The sequence below is a fragment of the Capra hircus genome, chromosome 4, assembly GCF_001704415.2.
Source record: "Capra hircus breed San Clemente chromosome 4, ASM170441v1, whole genome shotgun sequence".
Lineage (NCBI taxonomy): Eukaryota > Metazoa > Chordata > Mammalia > Artiodactyla > Bovidae > Capra > Capra hircus.
In genome coordinates, this window is record NC_030811.1 from 42762695 (window position 1) to 42778731 (window position 16037).

Genomic DNA, 16037 nt, shown 5'->3' on the forward strand with positions numbered 1-16037 from the left:
TTTCAACATATAGTCAACTAAAATATCATGGTGACAGATGCTGACTGATAGAGAAGGAGTGAAATAACTAGAATTCCTTAACAACAAGATGAGGATCAAGACTTAAAAGGACTGTATACATTTTTAATGATCCGTGATTTTACACATGGTGATGTAAACACTGACATCTTCTCCATATCACTTAAAAGTGTGACAATCTTCTCTTTATCCCTTTTTACATATCATGATGAACATTTCATTAATGAAGTCAAGCTGAGCTATTTCCTACATGAGAGTGCTCCCACAAACACTTAGTGTCTAATGGATTTCCCCCAGTTAACAGCCAGCTTTTAATGAACCCTTCTTATGTGCCAGGTACTTCACTAAATGCTTTACATAATTAACTCATTTTTGTCTAGGTATACTATTATTACCATGAACATTTTAAAGATAGGAAACACAAAAGGGACGCAAAAGTCAAATAATTTGCCAAGATTTTCATTCCACTCACTACTGCTACATCACACAATTACACCAAATGTACTAGCTTGAAAAATGGTTTTATCACAAATGAAGTCTGTAGATCAGAGGTTTGGACCGAGCACAAAAGTAATGTACAATGTCTGAGGCTTCAACTAGGGAGTCTCAACAACTAGGGATGCTTCAGTGGCTGGGGGTGGGAGTCATATGGGAAATTTTCACTTGTGTATATGACTGTTGCTGCTACTGTGGTCTAGTATCTTAGCTAGAGCTGTCACCTAGAGCACGTACATATGGCCCCTCTGTGTCCTGTGCCTTCTTTACAGCACGGCAGCTTCAGCATAGTAGGACACTTTGCATGGCAGCACTGGGATCCAAGGGCAAGCGTCCTGGAAACAAGGCAGAGAATCAACTGTCTTTTCTGACCAAGCTTCAGACATCACTCAGCACTTCTGCAACATTCCATTAGTCATAGGTAAATCTCAAGCCTGTGCAGATTCAAGAGGAGAGGCTAGAGACCCCTCCTCTCAAGGGAGGAGTATCAGGGTCACAGACTAGAAAGAGCAGGGGGCTGGAAGTGCAGCCGTCTTTGGAAAATACAATATACCACCATCTTAGAGTAGAGATTCCCAGTGTATGTTCTTAATGACCACACTCGACTGCAAGATTACAAGCTGGCACTCTTTATGGCATTAACAATCACGCTCTTGACCCAGTCCAAAGGATTGTGTATATGCAATGCCAGAATTAAAGAAAAACATCTACTTCTGCTTCACTGACTACACTAAGGCCTTTACTGTGTGGGTAAAAACTAATTGTGGAAAATTCTTAAAAGAAATGGGCATACCAGACCACCTTACCTACCTCCTCAGAAATCTGTATGCAGGTCAAGGAGCAACAGTTAGAACCGGACATGGAACAACAGACTGGTTCAAAATTGAGAAAGGAGTTCATCAAGGCTGTATATTGTCACTCTGCTTATTTAACTTACATGCAGGGTATGTCATGAGAAATGCCAGGCTGGATGACTCACAAGCTGGAATCAACATTGCAGGGAGAAACATCAAGAACCTAAAACACGCAGATGATACCCCTCTAATGGCAAAAAGCAAAGAGGAACTAAAGAGCTTCTTAATGAGGGTGGAAAGGGAGCGTAGAAAAGCTGGCTTAAAACTCAACATTCAAAAAACTAAGATCATAGCATCCGGTCCCATCACTTCATAGCAAACAGATGAGGAAAAACTGAAAACAATAGCAGATTTTATTTTCCTGGGTTCCAAAATCATTGTGGATGGTGACTGCAGCCATGCAGCCATGAAATTAAAAGATGCTTGCTTCTTGGAAGGAGAGCTATGACAAACCTAGACAGCATATTACAAAGCAGAGACATTACTTTGCCAACAAAGGTCCATAAAATTAAAGCTATGGTTTTTCCAGTAAACCGTATCACATCATCCACAGATGTGAGAGTTGGACCATAAAGAAGCCTGAGCACCAAAGAATTGATGCTTTCAATTTATGGTACTGGAGAAGACTCTTGAGAGTCCCTTGAACTTCAAGGAGAACAAACCAGTCAATCTTATATTAAATCAATCCTGAATATTCACTGGAAGGACTGATGCTAAAGTTTCAATACTTTGGCTACCTGATGCTAAAAGCCCACACATTGGAGAAGATTTTGATACTAGGAAAGATGGAGGGCAGGAGGAGAAGGGGGTGAAAGAGGAGGATGAGATGGTTGGATGGCATCATTGACACAATGGACATGAGTCTGAGCAAAGTCCGGGGGATAGTAAAGGACGGGGAAGCCTGGCATGCTGCTGCTCGTGGGATTGCAAAGAGCTGGACATGACTTAGTGACTAAACAACAACAATGCCATTCACAATTTGGAATGGGCAAAGGGACCAAGAGGAGAATGAGTTTGAAGAGGGTTCTTTAGGCTACATTCCCTTCAAGTCCATCCCCCTCTGGAAGCCATCAGTAAAGACAGGATTCTCTACACCACCAAGAAAACAAAGTGTCTCTTATAATCTCTCCACCGTGATAGTATTTTATGGTACTCAATTCCATTATAAAAATCATTTTAACTGTTTCTGAAAGGTGAAAAGGGATGCCCCATGGATATCCTACCGTCATAGACTCGACTTTTGGTCTGCACACCATCTCTGATGTCGAATATTACAAATCTAACCCAAATCACACCTTGATTTCTGAGGTCACAGTAAAATTTCCACAAGATCCACACTATTTACAAATAAATCAATAAATATTTCATATTCAGATGGGAATCTGCATGTCTAAGAGTAAGTTTCCAGACCCTCTTTTGGGAAGTAGAGGAACTAGAGGAGCTATTCAAAGCAAATAATCTTCTTCTTAATCTTACCACTGATTCCTCTGACAATTTCAAGGGGTTTGGAAAAACGAGAGCAGAATTGCGAGACTGGAGAATCAGACTATTCAGAGACTCTCCAATGTTAAATCTTTCAGGATCAGATCCCTGGCCCAAAGCCAGGTGAACAAAATGTGCAAACTGCCTCAGTGGACTAAAATCCCACCCTTCAATAGCTGCCAAGGAAGAATATTGTTTTAAAATGGCATGGTTATTATTTGGGTTGTGAACAAACACCTTCCTATTAAGAGTCCCTCAGAATATTATTCTGCAAAACCTTGGTGTTACCAAGGAATTTCGTGAAATCTGTTGGGGTTTCTTTTTTGTTGTTGTTAAAAATAATAAAATCATTGTCTCCAATAAACTGAGTTGCTACAAAGGGAAAAACCAAGAATGCCTTCTACCTCGTCTGGTTTACACACTAGGTCAAAGCATGAAAACACTGTGGCAACATCAGCATAACTAGTTAAGTGTTACTGATTTGAAAATACCGTATAGTAGTAATTTAAAAAAAAAAAAACTGGTTTACTCATTTAAACTTTCATTTTGAATAAAATTTCAATTAACACAAACAACTTGAGCTGGCCTATTAAAACAACCAAAGAGCAGAGGAGACATTTAATGAATAAACTCGCCAGTAAACACTTTGTCTACATGGATTTTTCCAGAGGTACTGTGTTCTGGCTACGTGAGGCTGCCTTTGTTTCTTTCAGTAAATCAGAGAAAGGAAAAAGGTGGGAAGGGGAAAGTGACAATCACACTTAATCCACACCAGGCTGCCATATGTCACTTTTTGTCCTTTGCTGGTTCATTGATTATTCATGAATTCACTACCTGAAAAGTGCTATATTTATCTTTACAGCCACAAAGCTGTCAATTCAGTTCCAAGTATGCCTGCCTTTGTTTTCAATGAAATGCACAGTCTGGGTGAAGGTCTTTTGTACATGACACTGCCCTAGGCCATAAAACAAGTATTAAAAAATTGACATAGGTGAAATTTCAGCATTGATACTGGCCTGAGCTTTAGTATTATTTTGTAATGACTGTTTTATCAAAAGAAACATGAAGTAGTCTTGGCTTTTAAAGCCTTTGGCCTCTAAGGATTTCCAGAGAGGCCCTAAACCCTACTCCCTCCTCTATTTTGTTATCAATGGTCTTACTGTTCCCATTTCTTTTATTCTTTTATACCTGCTTGTTTCTGGTATAGCAGAGGTATAGTATCCTCTGCTATTAAGTTACCTGCTCAAAGCTACCTAAATTCCAACCACTGCTTTCCGGGGATGCATTACATCATTCTAGTTCAGAATCTGCCTCAAGGTTTCCTTTTCCCACATCCAGTCACTGCCTTGAAGAATCCCACAGGTCATTTAAATTTCAACTTGTTTGCCAGCACCTAGAGAAGACATACTTTTAGAAAAGCAAAGAGACATTCAGCTTTCAACTCTAACTACCAGGCAAGAAGACAGGGAAAACAAGCTTGCCTGAAGACATTTTAAATGTTTCCCTGGTGGCTTCAAGCTTAAAACTACCACCACAAATCTATCATCTTTGTCCTGGAGAAGAAAGGTCAGAGGGAGAAAATATACTACAAATAAACCTGCATCTTAAAATTTCTGTGATTGGCTTAAAGGATAAAAAAGCGAACTGAAATCTCCACCAAATTACTGTCATTTCAGAGTTTTATGATAATAAAGCCAAAAAGGTAAACTCAATCTATTTTTCCCTAGGTGTGCTCAACAACAATTTTGACATGAAAGTTCAAACATGTGATAAAGGTTAACAGTAAGTGACAGGGCAAAGACCTTATCCAAAGAGAAAAAAGCCCTTCATAAATAGTTTCAATGTATCATGCATTCTTTCATGTTTTATTTCAATTAATCTTTTGAGGATCCCCAAACCTAAAAGTCTCTAATTCAAGAATGTGATTAAGACCTGTAACTCCATTAACAGGAAAATGAGGCAGAGGGAGACTTAATATTTTAGAACTCCATTATGATGTAAGACTAAGTCATCAAATTCCTACCATGATTAACATATGAGATCAATGTTCAAGTCTAAGAAAGCAAAAGGAAAAAAGATTCAAGTTAAAAACAAGCTTTAGTCTATTCATGTTTTAAAAAATAGTTTAACTGCTGAGATTTATTCATATCGGTGCCTAACTGCTTTATAGGATTATCTACCTTTAGAAGCCCCTAACCTGTTTGCTCTTTACCAAATGCATTACTACTTGTTCAGTCATCCAGGATTCAAACCTGGGCCTCCTCTGTCACCTGGCTTTCATTAGTCAGGATTAAGTTCGACCACATACAACAAGAGCAAAAACAGACAACAGATAAAGCCAATGGCTTACACAAGATAAAAGGTAATTGGATTCTCACGAAAAAAGGAGCCCAGATGCAGTTGGGCCAGTGTGTACAGGTTCACAGTGCCAGGCTTTTTCCCTTTTGATGCTATGTCATTCTCAACACATGTCCCCACCTTCAAGGTCCAGGGTAGCTGCTTGGGCGCCTGCTATCACATGCCTATAACAGCCAGTAGGAAAGAGTGGAAGCAGGGTTCAATCCTTCTAATAACACTTTCTAGAAGTTCCACACAGCACTTCTTTCATCGCACAAAACTGAATTTAGTGATATGGTCACATCTAGCTACAAAAAGAACTTGATTTTCAATCTTTTCATTGGGCAACAACAGTATATCGAACTGAAAATCTGGCTTCTATTTACAAAGCAAATGTTTTCCAGGATGAGCACAGTCAGTCTTCGGGATCCTTCTTACTCCACACATTCAGTCCTCTCAGCTCATCATCACTATTTAGCTAAGTCAATCCTATCAGCACGGTTGTAATTCATTTCATCATCATCTCTGCCTGAATGATAACATCTTGACTGAGTTCCTTGAGCCAAATGAAAATGAGGGGAAAACAGAGAGATTGGCTGCAATCTGGTGTCTGTGCGTTTGTGGATAGTCTTGCTGAGGTTTAGTGGTCAGAGATGAAGAGATGAGGGTCCCGAGAAGCAAATCTGTCCATATGTCAGGAAACACTTCTCAGTGGAAAGAATTAAAAAAAATCAACAGAGAAAAAATATTAACAACATTCTCTACTCAACACAAATATCTTTCCCAAATGAAAGCAAAATAAAAACTTTTACAGATAAATAAAAGCTGATAGAATTCACTGAAAACAGACATGCACTATGAGAAATTTTTTAATTGAAATATTTGAAATATACTGATGAGGTCAGCTTTCATTCCAATCTCAAAGAGAGGCAATGCCAAAGAATGCTCAAACTACCACACAATTGCACTCATCTCACACGCCAGTAAAGTAATGCTCAAAATTCTCCAAGCCAGCCTTCAGCAATACGTGAACCATGAACTTCCTGATGTTCAAGCTGGTTTTAGAAAAGGCAGAGGAACCAGAGATCAAATTGCCAATATCCGCTGGATCATCAAAAAACCAAGAAAATTCCAGAAAAACATCTATTTCTGCTTTATTTACTATGCCAAAGCCTTTGACTGTGTGGATCACAATAAACTGTGGAGAATTCTTCAAGAGATGGGAATACCAGACCACCTTACCTGCCTCTTGAGAAACCTATATGCAGGTCAGGAAGCAACAGTTAGAACTGGTCATGGAATAACAGACTGGATTCAAATAGGAAAAGGAGTACATCAAGGCTGTATACTGTCACCCTGCTTATTTAACTTCTATGCAGAGTACATCATGAGGAATGCTGGGCTGGAAGAAGCACAAGCTGGAATCAAGATTGCCAGGAGAAATATCAATAACCTCAGATATGCAGTTGACACCACCCTTATGGCAGAAAGTGAAAAGGAACTAAAAAGCCTCTTCATGGGAACTGAATTGAATCTGTAGATTGCTTTGGGTAGTATACTCATTTTCACTATATTGAATCTTCTGATCCATGAACATGGTATATTTCTCCATCTATTAGTGTCCTCTTTGATTTCTTTCACCAGTGTTTTATAGTTTTCTATATATAGGTCTTTAGTTTCTTTAGGTAGATATACTCCTAAGTATTTTATTCTTTTTGTTGCAACGGTGAATGGAATTGTTTCCTTAATTTCTTTTTCTACTTTCTCATTATTAGTGTATAGGAATGCAAGGGATTTCTGTGTGTTGATTTTATATCCTGCAACTTTACTATATTCACTGATTAGCTATAGTAATTTTCTGGTGGAGTCTTTAGGGTTTTCTATGTAGAGGATCATGTCATCTGCAAACAGTGAGAGTTTTACTTCTTCTTTTCCAATTTGGATTCCTTTTATTTCTTTTTCTGCTCTGATTGCTGTGGCCAAAACTTCCAGAACTATGTTGAATACTAGTGGTGAAAGTGGGCACCCTTGTCTTGTTCCTGACTTTAGGGGAAATGCTTTCAATTTTTCACCACTGAGGATAATGTTTGCTGAGGGTTTGTCATATATAGCTTTTATTATGTTGAGGTATCTTCCTTCTATTCCTGCTTTCTGGAGAGATTTTATCATAAATGGATGTTGAATTTTGTCAAAGGCTTTCTCTGCATCTATTGAGATAATCATATGGCTTTTATTTTTCAATTTGTTAATGTGGTGAATTACATTGATTGATTTGCAGATATTGAAGAATCCTTGCATCCCTGGGATAAAGCCCACTTGGCCATGGTGTATGATCTTTTTAATGTGTTGTTGGATTCTGATTACTAGAATTTTGTTAAAGATTTTTGCATCTATGTTCATCAGTGATATCGGCCTGTAGTTTTCTTTTTTTGTGACATCTTTATCAGGTTTTGGTATTAGGGTGATGGTGACCCCATAGAATGAGTTTGGAAGTTTACCTTCCTCTGCAATTTTCTGGAAGAGTTTGAGTAGGATAGGTGTACGCTCTTCTTTAAATTTTTGGTAGAATTCAGCTGTGAAGCCATCTGGACCTGGGCCTGTGTTTGCTGGAAGATTTATGATTACAGTTTCAATTTCCGTGCTTGTGATGGGTCTGTTAAGATTTTCTATTACTTCCTGGTTCAGTTTTGGAAAGTTGTACTTTTCTAAGAATTTGTCCATTTCTTCGACGTTGTCCATTTTATTGGCACATAATTGCTGATAGTAGTCTCTTATGATCTTCGTATTTCTGTGTTGTCTGTTGTGATCTCTCCATTTTCATTTCTAATTTTATTGATTTGATTTTTCTCCCTTTGTTTCTTGATGAGTCTGGCTAATGGTTTCTCAATTTTATTTATCCTTTCAAAGAACCAGCTTTTGGCTTTGTTGAATAATTTCACAATTTGTATGGAAATACAAAAAACCTCGAATAGCCAAAGCAATCTTGAGAAACTGGAGGAATCAACCTGCCTGACTTCAGGCTCTACTACAAAGCCACAGTCATCAAGACAGTATGGTACTGGCACAAAGACAGAAATACAGATCAATGGAACAAAACAGAAAGCCCAGAGAGAAATCCACGCACCTATGGACACTTTATCTTCGACAAAGGAGACAAGAATATACAATGGATTAAAGACAATCTCTTTAACAAGTGGTGCTGGGGGAATTGGTCAACCCCTTGTAAAAGAATGAAACTAGAACACTTTCTAACACCATACACAAAAATAAACTCCAAATGGATTAAAGATCTAAACGTAAGACCAGAAACTATAAAACTCCTAGAGGAGAACATAGGCAAAACACTCTCCAACATAAATCACAGCAGGATCCTCTATGACCCATCTCCCAGAATTCTGGAAATAAAAGCAAAAATAAACAAATGGGACCTAATTAAAATTAAAAGCTTCTGCACAACAAAGGAAACTATAAGGTGAAAACACAGCCTTCGGAATGGGAGAAAATAATAGCAAATGAAGCAACTGACAAACAACTAATCTCAAAAATATACAAGTAACTTATGCAGCTCAATTCCAGAAATATAAATGACCCAATCAAAAAATGGGCCAAAGAACTAAATAGACATTTCTCCAAAGAAGACATACAGATGGCTAACAAACACATGAAAAGATGCTCAACATCACTCATTTTCAGAGAAATGCAAATCAAAACCACAATGAGGTACCATTTCACACCAGTCAGAATGGCTGCGATCCAAAAATCTGCAAGCAATAAATGCTGGAGAGGGTGTGGAGAAAAGGGAACCCTCCTACACTGTTGGGAATGCAAACTAGTACAGCCACTATGGAGAACAGTGTGGAGACTCATTAAACTGGAAATAGAACTGCCTTATGACCCAGCAATCCCACTGCTGGGCATACACACCAAGGAAACCAGAATGGAAAGAGACACGTGTACCCCAATGTTCATCGCAGAACTTTTATAATAGCCAGGACGTGGAAGCAACCTAGATGTCCATCAGCAGATGAATGGATAAGAAAGCTGTGGTACATATACACAACGGAGTACTACTCAGCCATTAAAAAGAATACATTTCAATCAGTTCTAATGAGGTGGATGAAACTGGAGCTGATTATACAGAGTGAAGTAAGCCAGAAAGAAAAACACCGATACAGTATGCTAATGCATATATATGGAATTTAGAAAGATGGTAATGATAACCTTGTATGTGAGACAGCAAAAGAGACACAGATGTATAGAACAGTCTTTTGGACTCTGCGGGAGAGGGAGAGGGTAGGATGATTTGGGAGAACGGCATTGAAACATGTATAATATCATATAAGAAACGAACTGCCAGTCTAGGTTCGATGCAGGATACAGGATGCTTGGGGCTGGTGCACTGGGATGACCCAGAGAGATGGTATGGGGAGGGAGGTGGGAGGGTTGTTCAGGATTGGGAACACATATACACCCGTGGCAGATTCATGTTGATGTATGGCAAAACTAATACAGTATTGTAAAGTAAAACAAAATTTTAAAAAGCCTCTTGATGAAAGTGAAAGAGGAGAGTGAAAAAGTTGGCTTAAAGCTCAACATTCAGAAAATGAAGATCATGGCATCTGGTCCCATCACATCATGGGAAATAGATGGGGAAACAGTGGAAACAGTGTCAGACTTTATTTCGGGGGGCTCCAAAATCACTGCAGATGGTGACTGCAGCCATGAAATTAAAAGACACTTACTCCTTGGAAGAAAAGTTATGACCAACCTAGAGAGCATGTTGAAAAGCAGAGACATTACTTTGCCAACAAAGGTCCGTCTAGTCAAGGCTATGGTTTTTCCAGTGGTCATGTATGGGTGTGAGAGTTGGACTGTGAAGAAAGCTGAGTGCCGAAGAATTGATGGTTTTGAACTGTGGTGTTGGAGAAGACTCTTGCGAGTCCCTTGGGCTGCAAGGAGATCCAAGCAGTCCACTCTAAAGGAGATCAGCCCTGGGATTTCTTTCGAAGGGATGATGCTAAAGCTGAAACTCCAATACTTTGGCCACCTCATGCAAAGAATTGCCTCATTGGAAAAGATTCTGATGCTGGGAAGGATTGGGGGAAGGAGGAAAAGGGGACGACTGAGGATGAGATGGCTGGATGGCATCACTGACTCGATGGACGTGAGTTTGAGTGAACTCTGGGAGTTGGTAACAGACAGGGAAGCCTGGCGTGCTGCAATTCATAGGGTGGCAAAGAGTCGGACATGACTGAGCGACTGAACTGAACTAAACTGAACTGATGAAAGTAATCGAAGATAACAGATGGAAATATGTATCACGTTCTTGGATTGGAAGAATCAATACTGTGAAAATGACCATACTACCCAAAGCATTTTACAGATTCAGTGCAATCTCTATCTAACTACTAATGCCATTTTCCACAGAATTAGAACAAAAAATTTTACAATTTGTATGGAAACACAAAAGACCCTCTAGAGCCAAAACAATCTTGAGAAAGAAAAATAGAGCTGGCGGAATCAGGCTCCCAGACTTTGAGCTGTACTACAGAGCTATAGTAATCAAGATAGTATGGTACTGACACAAAAACAGAAATATAGATCAATGGAATAGGATAGAAAGCCTACAGATAAACCCACATATCTGTGGTTACCTAATCTTTGACAAAAGAGACAAGAATATACAATGGAGAAAAGACAGTCTCTTCAATAAGTGGAGCTAGAAATACAGGAGAGCTACAGGTAAAAAGAATGAAATTAGAACACTCCCTAAAACCATACACACTCCAGTATTCTTGCCTGGAGAATTCCATGGACAGAGGAGCCTGGTGGGCTACAGTCCACAGGGTCACAAAGAGGCAGACATGATTAAGTGACTAGCATTTAAACCTGCCATCTCCTGCATTAGGAGGCAAATTCCTTACCACTGAGCCACCAAGGAAGCCCAAAGGAAGCCATAAGTAAGACAAAAGACATCCTTCAGAATGCAAGAAAATATTTGCAAATAAAGCAACTGACAAGGAATTAATCTCCAAAATATACAAACAGCTCATATAGATCAATATCAAAAAACAAACAACCCAATCAAAAAAATGAGCAGAAGACTAAACTGACATTTTTCCAAAGAAGACTTCCATACAGCAAACAAGCACATGAAAAAATGCTCAACATCACTGTTGAAAGTGAAAGTCGCTCAGTCATGTCCGACTCTTTGCGACACCGTGGACTATACAGTTCATGGAATTCTCCAGGCCAGAATACTGAAGTGCGTAGCCTTTCCCCTCTCCAGGGAATCTTCCCAACCCAGGGATAGAACCCAGGTCTCCTGCATTGCAGGCAGATTCTTTACAGCTGAGCCACCAGGGAAGCCCAAGATGCTGGAGTGGGTAGCCTATCCCTTCATCAGTGGATCTTTCTGACCAGGGTCTCCTGCATTACAGGCAGATTCTTCACCAGCTGAGCTACCATGGAAGCCCAACATCACTATTAGAGAAATGCAAATGAAATGAAATGAGGTATCACTTCACACAGTTCAGAATGGTCATCATCAAAAATTTCATACACAATAAATGTTGGAGAGGGTGTGGAGAAAATGGAACTCTCTTACACTGTTGGTGGGAATGTAAACTGGTACAACCACTATGGACAACAGTATGGAGGTTCCTCGAAAAACTAAACACAGAACTACCATATGACCCAGCAATTCCACTCCTGGGCATCCTCCTGGAGAAAAATATAATTAAAAAAGATACATGATGTACCCCGACCCCCAGTACACACTGCAGCACAGTTTACAACAGCCAGGATATGGAAGTAACCTAAATGTCCATCAAGAGCGGAATGGATAAAGAAAATGTGGTACATTTATACAGTGGAATAAAAAAACGAACGAATGGTGCCATCAGACGTGCATGGACCTAGAAATAGTCATACAGAATGAAGAAAGTCAGAAAGAGAAAAACAAATATTGTATATTAATGCATACTTGTGGAATCTAGTAAAATGGCATAGATGACCTTATTTGCAAAGCAGAAATAGAGACACAGAGAACAAATGTATGACTACCAAGAGGGGAAGTGGGGGCTGGTAAGGATTGGGAGATTGGGATATATACATTACTAATGAAATAACTTTAGTCAGTTTTCATTCCAATCGCAAAGAAAGGCAATGGCAAAGAATGCTCAAACTACTACACAATTGCACTCATCTCACACGCTGGTAAAGTAATGCTCAAAATTCTCCAAGCCAGCCTTCAGCAATATATGAACTGTGAACTTCCAGATGTTCAAGCTGGTTTTAGAAAAGGCAGAGGAACCAGAGATCAAATTGCCAACATCCGCTGGATCATCAAAAAACCAAGAAAATTCCAGAAAAACATCTATTTCTGCTTTATTGACTATGCCAAAGCTTCTGACTGTGTGGATCACAATAAACTGTGGAAAATTCTTCAAGAGATGGGAATACCAGACCACCTGACCTGCCTCTTGAGAAACCTATATGCAGGTCAGGAAGCAACAGTTAGAACTGGACATGGAACAACAGACTGGTTCCAAATAGGAAAAGGAGTACGTCAAGGCTGTATATTGTCACCCTGCTTATTGAACTTTTATGCGAGTACCTCATGAGAAATGCTGGGCTGGAAGAAGCACAAGCTGGAATCAAAATTGCCGGGAGAAATATCAATAACCTCAGATATGCAGATGACACCACCCTTATGGCAGAAAGTGAAGAGGAACTAAAAAGCCTCTTGATGAAAGTGAAAGAGGAGGGTGAAAAAGTTGGCTTAAAGCTCAACATTCAGAACGAAGATCATGGCATCTGGTCCCATCACTTCATGGGAAATTGATGGGGAAACGGTGGAAACAGTGTCAGACTTTATTTTGGGGGGCTCCAAAATCACTGCAGATGGTGACTGCAGCCATGAAATTAAAAGATGTTTACTCCTTGGAAGGAAAGTTATGACCAACCTAGATAGCATATTCAAAAGCAGAGACATTACTTTGCCAACAAAGGTCCGTCTAGTCAAAGCTATGGTTTTTCCAGTGGTCATGTATGGGTGTGAAAGTTGGACTGTGAAGAAAGCTGAGTGCCGAAGAATTGATGCTTTTGAGCTGTGGTGTTGGAGAAGACTCTTGAGAGTCCCTTGGGCTGCAAGGAGATCCAACCAGTCCATCCTAAAGGACATCAGTCCTGGAAGTTCGTTGGAAGGACTGATGCTGAAGCTGAAACTCCAATACTCTGGCCACTTCATGTGAAGAGTTGACTCATTGGAAAAGACCCTGATGCTGGGAGGGATTGGGGCCAGGAGGAGAAGGGGACGACAGAGGATGAGATGGCTGGATGGCATCACTGACTCGATGGACTTGAGTTTGGGTGAACTCCAGGAGTTGGTGATGGACAGGGAGGCCTGGCATGCTGCGATTCTTGGGGTCACAAAGAATTGGACACGACTCAGAGACTGAACTTAACTAATAAGAACGAACTGTATAGCACAGGGAACTCTACTCAAAGCTCCGTGGTGACCTAAATGGGAAGGAAATCCAAGGAAGAGAGGATATATGAATACATGTGGCTGATTCAGTTTGCTGTACAGCAGAAACTAACGACATAAAGCAACTATAGAATGCTCAAACTACCGCACAATTGCACTCATCTCACACACTAGTAAAGTAATGCTCTAAATTCTCCAAGCCAGTCTTCAGCAATACGTGAACTGTGAACTTCCTGATGTTCAAGCTGGTTTTAGAAAAGGCAGAGGAACCAGAGATCAAATTGCCAACATCCAATGGATCATGGAAAAAGCAAGAGAGTTCCAGAAAAACATCTATTTCTGCTTTATTGACTATGCCAAAGCTTCTGTCTGTGTGGATCACAATAAACTGTGGAAAATTCTTCAAGAGATGGGAATACCAGACCACCTGACCTGCCTCTTGAGAAACCTATATGCAGGTCAGGAAGCAACAGTTAGAACTGGACATGGAACAACAGACTGGTTCCAAATAGGAAAAGGAGTACGTCAAGGCTGTATATTGTCACCCTGCTTATTGAACTTTTATGCAAGTACCTCATGAGAAATGCTGGGCTGGAAGAAGCACAAGCTGGAATCCAGATTGCCAGCAGAAATATCAATAACCTCAGATATGCAGATGACACCACCCTTATGGCAGAAAGTGAAGAGGAACTAAAAAGCCTCTTGATGAAAGTGAAAGAGGAGGGTGAAAAAGTTGGCTTAAAGCTCAACATTCAGAAAACAAAGATCATGGCATCTGGTCCCATCACTTCATGGGAAATTGATGGGGAAACAGTGGAAACAGTGTCAGACTTTATTTTGGGGGGCTCCAAAATCACTGCAGATGGTGACTGCAGCCATGAAATTAAAAGATGCTTACTCCTTGGAAGGAAAGTTATGACCAACCTAGATAGCATATTCAAAAGCAGAGACATTACTTTGCCAACAAAGGTCCGTCTAGTCAAAGCTATGGTTTTTCCAGTGGTCATGTATGGATGTGAGAGTTGGACTGTGAAGAAAGCTGAGTGCCAAAGAATTGATGCTTTTGAGCTGTGGTGTTAGAGAAGACTCTTGAGAGTCCCTTGGACTGCAAGGAGATCCAACCAGTCCATTCTGAAGGAGATCAACCCTGGGATTTCTTTGGAAGGAATGATGCTAAAGCTGAAACTGCAGTACTTTGGCCACCTCATGGGAAGAGTTGACTCATTGGAGAAGACTTTGATGCTGGGAAGGATTGGGGGCAGGAGGAGAAGGGGACAACAGAGGATGAGATAGCTGGATGGCATCACTGAATCGATGGACGCGAGTCTGAGTGAACTCCGGGAGATGGTGATGGACAGGGAGGCCTGGCGTGCTGCGATTCATGGGGTCTCAAAGAGTCGGACACGACGGAGTGACTTAACTGAACTGATACTTCAGCAAAAATATATTTGACATATAACATCGTGTAAATTTAAGGTGTGCAATTTATATTGTAATACAGTTGCCTTTGTAGCAATAATCACCTTTATCACATTATATAACTATTTTCTTTTTAGTGGTTGGAATAATTGAGCTTGTTTCTTAGCAAGTTTGATGATTTTAACAATATTATCTATAGTCTCAGTACTAAGCATTAATTCTCTACGACTTATTTAACTACTTGGTAGCAAGTGTGTCCTCTTAAACATCTTTCCTATCCATCCACCTATGATCCTCTGGTAACCAAGATTTTACTCTGTTTCTATGAATTTGGTTTACTCCGATTCTTCTTATAAGTGATATCACACAGTATTTGTCTTTCTCTGACTTATCTCATGAGAAATATTAAAGTTCTTCCAGGAGAAGAAAAACATCAAATGGAAATTTGTAACTACAAAAAGCCATAGAGGCCTACAATGTAAAACACATGGCTAAATGTTAAGGACATTTTTCTCTCAATTTTAATCTTTTTAAAGGTTAATTGAAATGACATCAGCAAGATGGCAGAAGAGTTTTCTACTGCCATTTCTCCAAAGACCAACTGACTAGGACAATCACCTACCGAGAAGAAGGCTTTTGTAAAACTCCAGAGTCCAGCAGAGAAGCTCCAGTACGCTACGGGGGCAAAATAAAACAGGGATTAGATGTAGAAGTAAAAGGACCACATTACCCCCTCCCCCAAGGTGGTATAGCTTAGGATCTCTCGCCAGCAATTTCTCCCACCACGGAATGTTTGAGTGCACGCGAGTGAGTACTCAGCTTCCCCAGCTGGATAGTATACTGCGAAAAGGACCCACTTCTTTCCTGCTCCATCTAGGGGTACTGAGATGAATGTACAACTGAGGGGCAGGGAGAGGCTGCCAGAGCCAGAGACGTGTCAA

At 40.1% G+C, this 16037-nt stretch overlaps 1 protein-coding gene across 6 annotated transcripts in view; it reads right to left on the reverse strand.

Moving 5' to 3' along the window:
- Window positions 1–16037, reverse strand: part of LOC102187025 (cytochrome c oxidase assembly factor 1 homolog) — a 98477-nt gene that overhangs the window by 36345 nt on the left and 46095 nt on the right. For 4 of the 6 annotated variants that reach the window (XM_018047005.1, XM_005679338.3, XM_018047006.1 and 1 more), the window contains exon 2: window positions 15719–15771. The exons of the other annotated variants lie outside the window; for them this stretch is intronic. The gene's annotated coding sequence lies outside the window, so the exon portion shown is untranslated. The remainder of the gene's footprint in view (window positions 1–15718; window positions 15772–16037) is intronic. 6 annotated transcript variants of the gene reach the window in all.